General features: G+C 55.4%; 1 long non-coding RNA gene across 1 annotated transcript; it reads left to right on the top strand.

Moving 5' to 3' along the window:
• Window positions 1-2582: 2582 nt before the first annotated feature.
• LOC113974402 lies at window positions 2583-5687 on the top strand. Its single transcript, XR_003536541.1, has 3 exons — window positions 2583-2654; window positions 3390-3602; window positions 4679-5687. It is a non-coding gene; the product is annotated as an uncharacterized LOC113974402 (long non-coding RNA).
• The last annotated feature ends 2541 nt before the right edge of the window (window positions 5688-8228 follow it).

Here is an 8228-nt window from a genome sequence, read left to right as displayed (position 1 = left end):
ATCGCTGCCAGCCGCTGGCAAACGCAGCCTGCTGCGTCCCTGGCGAGGAGGCACCTCTGCAAAAACAAGGGTGTGCTGGGTGTGGTGGAGGGAGAGGCCAAACTGGAGTCCTTGGGGCCACCCAGGAGCTAGCCGTGCTCAGGAAGTGCCTCTCCCTCTGGGTGTTCATGGCCAGGTGTGTTGCCCCATCCCAGCCACCCTGTTTGCAGCCCCTGGCTTGGGTGCTGTCACCCTGCTCGCTCCTGATGCCTGCTGGGTTCACAAAGGGGCCAGGGGGAAAAACCAGGCCCGTCTGCCTGAGCTGGGAGGGTAGAGACAGGTCTCTGGGTACTCCTTACCCCAGCAGGGAACTCCATCCTGGAGAGGCTTTTCCGCATCTCACAGCATCCCTAAGTGACTCAGTCTGCCAGAGCCTTTCCTCATCACAGCTGAGTAATTGCTATTGCCTCTTCCAGATGAAATATCTGGACACTCAGGCAGGCATGGCTGGATGCTTGAGGCAGGTATTTACCTTGCTGCAGCTGAGCTGGGAGTGGGAGAGGGCCACTGGCATAGCCATCTTTTCTCCAAGGGCTTCCTCTGGAGCTCGTCAGCCGGTCTGCCCATACACAAGGCCAGATGTGCCATCCAGGGAGGGGCAGTAGCAGCCCTGCCTGCACAGGCAGGGACACAGCAACAGACCTGCAGCCTCAGACCTCACAGTGATACAGCAGATATGCCAAATTCCCACACAAAAGGTGCAACACCAGCACCATCCTGCAGCCCACATGGATGGGGAGCAGCACCTGGCAGGGCACAGTGGTGTCCCCAGTGCAGGAGGACCAGCCTCATGGTGTCCCTTACACGGGATGCATTGTTCATGAGAACACGTGGGGAAGTCCAAGGAGGACAGACTCGCTGGCTGCATCGGGCTTCCTGCCTCCTGGCCCCGGCTGCCGCCTGACATCATTGCTCCTGGTGGGAATGGCCACCCTGGCCCCACTCGGTCCCTGACATTAGCCAATAATTTCCTGACCTCCTGTCCGGCTTTTCAGCCTCCCACAGCCCCCCATGGTGTGGAAGCTTTTGTGCCTGATATATCTGAGGTACATAGATCGCTGTGCCTTTTGCAACCGGACCTGTCTATCTCACGTTGGCCCTTTTAGCCACTAGCATGCTTGTAGCAAATGTGGGTAGAGCCCTTCCCAAATCTTTGTTTGCAAAGCCTAGCCTTGAAAAATTATGAAAAATGAATCTAAGGTATATAGATATATATAGGTATAGATGTATGCTTGACTCCTGCTACCATGGCACAACAGCTGGCAAACCTGTGTTCTCTTCCTCACTACCATGGGCACAAGGGAGGTGATGCTCCCTGTCACCTCACCATCCACATCCAAGGGTACAGGATGGCACTGCGCCTTGATCCTGATGCTCCGTCTGCTTCCCATCCCTCTGTGAACCGGGTGGCTGGAGACCCTCCATCTTGCACTTTGGGTCCTATATTCCTTAAGCACCTTCCCTGTGCCCTCACCAGTGTGTGGCATCACGGATCAGGACCTTGCCTTGATCCCAGGGACACAGCACAGCACTGGGGCTGGGGCAGGCTGAGCTGCTGGCATGTGACAGTCCCACAAGCTCCATCCCTCTCATCCTCCCATCCCACTCATCCACCTACAGATTCAGTCCAGACCAGGAGTATGTGTTCTCCAGAAACCCCCTGTTTATAATGACAGGGGCCAGGAAGGCTGAGGAGGTGGAATGTGGGGGGAAACAACACAGGTGTTGGAAGGATGATTCCTCCTGTGAAGCGCAGGAATGCACCATGCACCGGCTCTGTGGAGGCACTGACCTTCCCACCATCCTTGTATGTGCCCAAGTGATAGCAGGGTCTGAGTGCAGCATGTGCTGCCTCACCCATCCACCCTGCACACCTGGTGTGGGTTTTTCCAAATACACAGACTTTGTAGTGAAAATGTGGAGGATCCAGCAAGCCTCAGGCTGTTGCTGCATGGCCTCCCTTGCCTTGCAGCCCTGAGTTTTTTTCCCTGGGTGACTCCTCATGAGCAGAGCATAACCTTGGGCTGATGCACTGCAAACCTGCCCTTGTCCAAACCCGCTGCCATCAGCATTTTGCTGCAGCTGCTTCCAGTGCTGCTCTAAGAGTTTTTCCTTGCAGCCTAAACCCCCACCGCTGGCTCCGTCCTTCTGGCTCCAGCCCACTGGGGATGGAAGGTTTCTCCTTCCCGAATACAAATATAACTGTAATCTGCTAAACCCTGCTGTTGATCCTGACTGCATCCTCCTGTCCTGAGCTTTCCTACAGTGCCTTTTATACCGGTAATAGCACCAGGCTCCTTCTCCCATCATTGTTGACTCGACAATGAAAACTGTTTGTATTATTGTGTCCCCGAAGCTTTGCCAATAGCACATGTGTCCCGAGCTGATAGCAACAGGCTTTGGCAAGGCTGCAGCTCCATCAGATAAGAGCCTTTAACCTTATTTCTCCAGCTTGAGCGCTCCGCAAAGGGCCATTCTGTCGTGAGCTTTTCCTTATTCTCTCCGAGCACTTGCAGATCAGAGTGAGACTCCACGGCCCAAGAAGAGGGGTCGCTGGCAAAGGGCAGAGGTGGAGGTGTTCAGGGCAAGCAGCCTGGGAAACGGCTTCAGCTTGGGTGAGAGAAGAGCCCTGGGGGGAGATGGAAAGACAGAGCTGCTTTCCCAGGCAATTTAAGGGCCAAATGCACGGCCATCCCCTGTCCCCTGCCTTCCTCAGGGACCCGCTCCACCCCGCCGTGCTCCACCTTGGCCCGGCTCCCGCGCACAGCAGGAGCAAAGTGGAGGAGAAACACTGGAGCCCGGAGGCCCTCGCACGCTCCCGGCTGGCCCGCGAACAAAGCCTTTCCCTTGGAGCCCTTCCCTGCAACCTCCCTCCTACCCCGGCCCCCTGCGCTCCGCCAGCCGCGGGATCCCCGGCACCGGCACAGCCTTGGGGGTCCACACCATCCTCCTCATCCCACCCTGCATCCCTGTGCTGAACCCCTCCCTGACTGCTCTCAGCATCCCTGAGCTCTGCTGCTGGGGGATTTCACTGCTGCTTTCTGAGCTGCAGCAAAAAGGATGCTCTGAAATCAGAAAGTAAAGAAAACAGTGCTGCCTCTGGCAATGTTTTAAATCTCATTTTTAGTCCAATTTATGGGAGGGATGTCACAGTTTTTGGAGTTTTGAGCTGCAAATGCTGCATGTTCCATTTCCCTTCTGTTAATGCAGCACCGAAAAAGCAAAAGTTGTTCCTCTGCTGGCAGTGAGGGAAAACTCTCAGGTCCTTCTTTTTATTCTTAGTATTATTATTGTAATTATGATTTATTCTTAGTACTATTATTGTAATTGTTATTATCATTCTTTCACAGGATAGAAGCACTCTATCAAAATTACCCGGATACATCCTGCCTTTGATGAGGAGATTATTGTCTCTGAAGGGCCCAAGGAGAGGCTGGGCCTGAGGAGAAGCCCCATGCCCAGCACAACACATGGGGAAACTGAGGCACAGAGCCACCACAGCATCTACCCTGCTCTGAGCCAAAACTCCTCTCTTCCACTGGTGTTTCCTTGTCTATGTGAAGGTGAGTTTCTCTCAGCAACACCCTCATCCTTTCTGCCGGATGGTAAAAGCCTTGGTGAAGCACAGAGGTGGCCACAAGATCCTGTGTGCAGTGGGGTGGGCTGCAAGTTTTGGTAAAGGTTGTCACTTCTAGGGATGCTGCAAAGGGCACCCCTTCCTCCAGGCCTTGCTGCAGTGATGCTCAGAAACCAGGCAACCACCTTCTCAGGATCCTGTGAGCAAGCCAGCCCATGTGTGGAAAACCTGAACAGAAAGCACTGGGTTGGGGCCCGCAGACAAAGCAAGGAGAGGGGAGAGGAGAGAGAGGAGAGAGGAGAAGGGAGAGGGAAGCACAGTGCAGCCAGCAGTCATCTGCCATCTGCAGCTGCCCGGTGAGGTAATGCCTCGTGCTAAGTTAAACCATGTCAGGAGCCACAGCAGCTCCTGAGAACAGCAAACCTTTCCCAGATGGAGATGTCCTGTGCTGCTGCATCAGCCTTCCCAGCAAGAAAGTAGATGAGTGACCTTCCTGCTGCCAGCTGGGGGGCCTGATGCCCACAGGAGTGCAACCAGCCACTCCCTCACTCCTGCTCTCCTGCTGCTGGAACTTCATTTTGGGGAGCAGAAAGGCAATAACCAACTCAGCCCTTGCTGTGAGCTCCTGAGGTCTGAGACACACAGCTGAGGTGGAATTGCTCTGTTGCCTTCCTTCATTCCACTCCTCTCCCCTGCTCGAAAGTGGCATCCTCATCCACAAAGGTTATCCATGGTACTTCCAGTCAAATGATGTTCAGGGAGCAAGGGATAAGCAGACACCCAGTGAGGCCTGGAGGTTGGGAACCCATAGAGCAGAGCCCTGGTGAGAAAAGCATCTGCAAAGGGGAGGCTGCACTTTTCCTGGGGGTCACATTGTCTCCTGGCAGTCCCCGAGGCTGCAGGTGAGGGTTCACCACTCCATGGAGAGGGGCCGCGGTGGAGCAGCAACCGGCCGTGGTGCTTGTGGGCACGTGTGGCTGCAGGGCCACAGATGGGCAGCCCTGACCCACCTCAAAAATCCAGGCTCAGAAACCCTCCTAATTGCAGTTTTCCTTTCCCCAGCACCCAAAAGGAGGTCAGGCAGACCGGAGCAACCAGCCTGAGCATGCAGAGGGAGCAGGATCCTGGTTCTTGGCTGCATCTCGTGCACAGACACCAGCGAGCAGGATTTTCTGCCAACTCAAGCGATGGAAGCAGCGAATAACCCTGGCATGCCCAGGCTCTGCACAGCCCAACTGTCGGCCAGCTGCCTGTTCCTGGGAGGATGCAGTGCCATAGGCAGAGAGCATTTTCTTACTGTAATCAAGAAAAGAAATTGTGCCGATCGGAGCAGCTGAATGGCAGCCAAATCTGCTTCTCGGCGGCTTTTCTACACTCTGTATTCATGTATTTGGCATGAGTAGCTCTGCATTGAGGTAATTCATTAATGCTCAACCAAAAATGTGTTTATGGGAGTCTTGAAATAGTTGGTAGAAGTGTAAGACTTTCCTTCCTAAAAGCCTGGGCTCTCTCTGTGATGGGAACCGGGTATTAAAGCATCGAGTGCTGCTGCAATCAGCTGCCAGGGAAGCGACTCCAGGCAGCGTGTGTGCACTGCACGCTCCAGCACGCTCAGATCCCCTTGTGCCGAAGCCTTTCCCTGGATTTAGTCAGGCCATAAGCACCGTGGGTGGGATTTGCAACAGCTCGGCTCATGCTTGGGATGTGGGTGCTTCACCCCGGGTTTCACAGAGAGCAGGTTGGGGAGCAAACACGGGGTGATGTGGCTGGAAGTGTGGCACCCTGAGCTGGTGGGACCATCACCAGAGAGTCAGGGCTCTGCCAGGAGGGGCTGTGGCAGGGCAAAGGCAGGGGAAGGGAAAGCAAGACAGCCCTGGTGAGGACCAAGGACTCTAGCCATCGCCCAGGAGGTTGTGGCAGCTGTGTCTGTGTAGAGCAAACAGCTTTTTCAGGTTAGCTGTGGGTTTCACTGCTTGCACAATGGGTATCGCTGTTGTCGTTCCAGTTATAATCCTGTATAAACAAGGCTGACCTCTGGTTATTGAAAAGAGCTGAAAATAAAGACAACTTTCTCTGCTTCCTCGGATGCGGTGTCTGATTGCCGGGCTTGGTCGGCACAATCCTCACCGCGCTCCCGGCTCTGCTCCCGTGGCTGTTGGGGACCTGCCAGCGTGGTTGGCAGCAGGGCAGAGCAGCAGTGAGCACCTGAACAGAAAGCCACTGTAGCCCAGGACACCTTCCTTTTGTCTCCAGTGCCCTTCACTTGTCAGAGGGAGCTGGAAGCCAAGAAAAAGAGCAAGTGAGCAGAAAACAGCTGAGCCAGATATTCCCTGGACTGGGACTGGCACAACCACCCGCTCTACCCCACTTGGTGACAGTCTGGTCCCTGTCTGGGGACAAGGAGGACATGTCACCCTTGCACAGGAACATGGCTGCAGCCAGGATGCTCCTCACATGGATGCTGAACCGTGTCTGCTGGCGCCCAGCAGCCCCTGGCTGCCTCGCTCGGTGCTTTCCAGCTCCGCCTGACCCACTGAACTATTTGTGCCCGAGGAAACTGGGAGCTGAGCTGGGCCCTGGAGAAAGGGAGGCTCCAGTGAACACAGCATTTCCCAGCGGATGACTTCAGCCTCCCGGCAGGGCTCACACACAGCCCCAGCCTGGAGTCCTTTGCTCTCCAGGAAGTGCCTTTCTTTGGGAAGCCTTTGTTCCAGCAAGGCTGGAGCAGCCCCAGCCCCAGGGGAGCCCACAGGACCTACCGGCACGGGGGCACCTCTTGGGGCACTGGGGCAGCCACCAGCCTGGGCAGCACTGCACAGGTCCCCCAAATTCCCTACTCCCCTCAGCCACCCCAAGGGTTCTCATCTCTTTTGGGATGAGGAAGCAGGTGCGGGTGTAGGTCACATCCATCCCACCTGGCTGCACTGCTCAGGGTACCTGTGCAGTGTGGCCTAGCGATAATTATTAGCTATAATTAATAACAGATCTCTTCCTGTGAAACAACTCATTCATCCAGTCAGACACATCACAGCACCAGCCACACACTAGTGGTAATTTTATGGTGATTTATTAACCAACAGCATGAACACATCTACAGGTGAGGCTGGTCCATGTGAGCGAGTCAAGGCAGCGCTGGGCACCACAGGAGGGTACAGCACCTGCACCCAGGCACCAGGCCCAGGGACTCATCCTGCCCCTGCCCCTGTCCCATCACCTGCACCCCTTGTGACCTGCACCCTCTGCAAAATGAGGATAAAAAGCAATTTTCCCATCACAGTTTGTGTCCTTGCTGCTGCTGTGATGCAGGGTCCTGCCACCATCCACCTGCCACCTCTGTTATCTGGATGCAAATTTTGAGGGTAAATCCCTTGGATTTGGTTGCACAGCCCCAGGCTGGGGCTTCTGCACCAACGTGCAGCCATCAGCAACAGAAATAACCATCAGGCTCAGCTGGCAATTCTCACTTTTCCCTTCTTGCCATCCCCACCAGCCCCACTTTGAGCCCCAGATCCCCAACACCCCTTAGGATCGTCCAGGCGGTGCCACATCTATTTTTAGGCGGGTGGGAGCTCGGTGTTGGACCTGGCTGGGAGGAATAACCGGGAGCGAGCGGGCAGGCTGGGGGCGGGGAGGGAAAATGCCTTTGTGCTGGAGAGCCGTCCCGCCACGCTTCCTCTGCTAGGTGTGGTGCTGGGCTGTGTGGGATGCTAGGAAGGGAAACCAGAGGCCGGGGTGGGGTCAGCCAGCTGCCAGCTCAATAAAACTGAGGAGGGAAAGAAAAAAAAAATTGAACTAAAGAATACTCAACTCCTGAGAGCTGTGAGCTGGACTGGGGTCCACCTCACCTGACTCCAAGGCCACTGAGGAGGGTGGGGAGAGAGGTCACTCGGCTGGCATGCACCGATCCTGGCCCTGCACAGGGATGTCCAGAGCTTCCTCCCTGGTCACTGCTGCAGATGCAGCTGGTGAGGAGCCAGTGAGTTGCCAGCACCCCACATTGCATCCCCGTGGGTAGCAGGGAGAAAGGAGGGGGTTTATATGTCCGTCTCCCTCCCAAGAAAAGCTGTGCCGGGCACAGACCCTGCAACTTCACCTCACACCTGGCTGGCTGAGAGGGGTGGCATTGTACATGATGGCAGGCAGCACACCCCCTCCATGCCCCTCACAGGCTGGGTCAGGTATTTTTGGGTGCTTTGCACCCAGGCATTTTCGGGTGCTTTACATGCTGCTCCATCCCCCTCACAGCTCTCCTTCCCCTCTTTCTCCCCTGCTTTGCATCCTCCAGAAACCATGCCACTAACCATGGCTCTTCCTCCCATTCCTTTTTTTCCTTTCTATTCATTCCTTTTTTTCCTTTCTTCCATTTTTTTCCTTTTTTTTTTCCTTAATGATGCAGCACCAACAGCAAATGTGTGCATGAGGAACACCCCTACTGCAAGGCTGGGTTTGCAGACCCAGTGTGTGGCTGGGTTTCACGTGTGCTTGGAGGTCAAAATGCCCAGCTTTTCTCCATGGGTAGAGAAGGTCCCAGACTAGTCCGTTGCAACAGCAGCAACCGCCCTGATCTCAGCCCCTGCACAGGGAGAGCATCCCACGGGGAGAAGGCCCAGCC

The sequence above is a fragment of the Neopelma chrysocephalum genome, unplaced genomic scaffold, assembly GCF_003984885.1.
Source record: "Neopelma chrysocephalum unplaced genomic scaffold, ASM398488v2 Primary Assembly neopelma1_119, whole genome shotgun sequence".
In the NCBI taxonomy this organism is placed as follows: Eukaryota; Metazoa; Chordata; class Aves; order Passeriformes; family Pipridae; genus Neopelma; species Neopelma chrysocephalum.
This window is presented reverse-complemented; position numbering and strand designations above follow the sequence as displayed.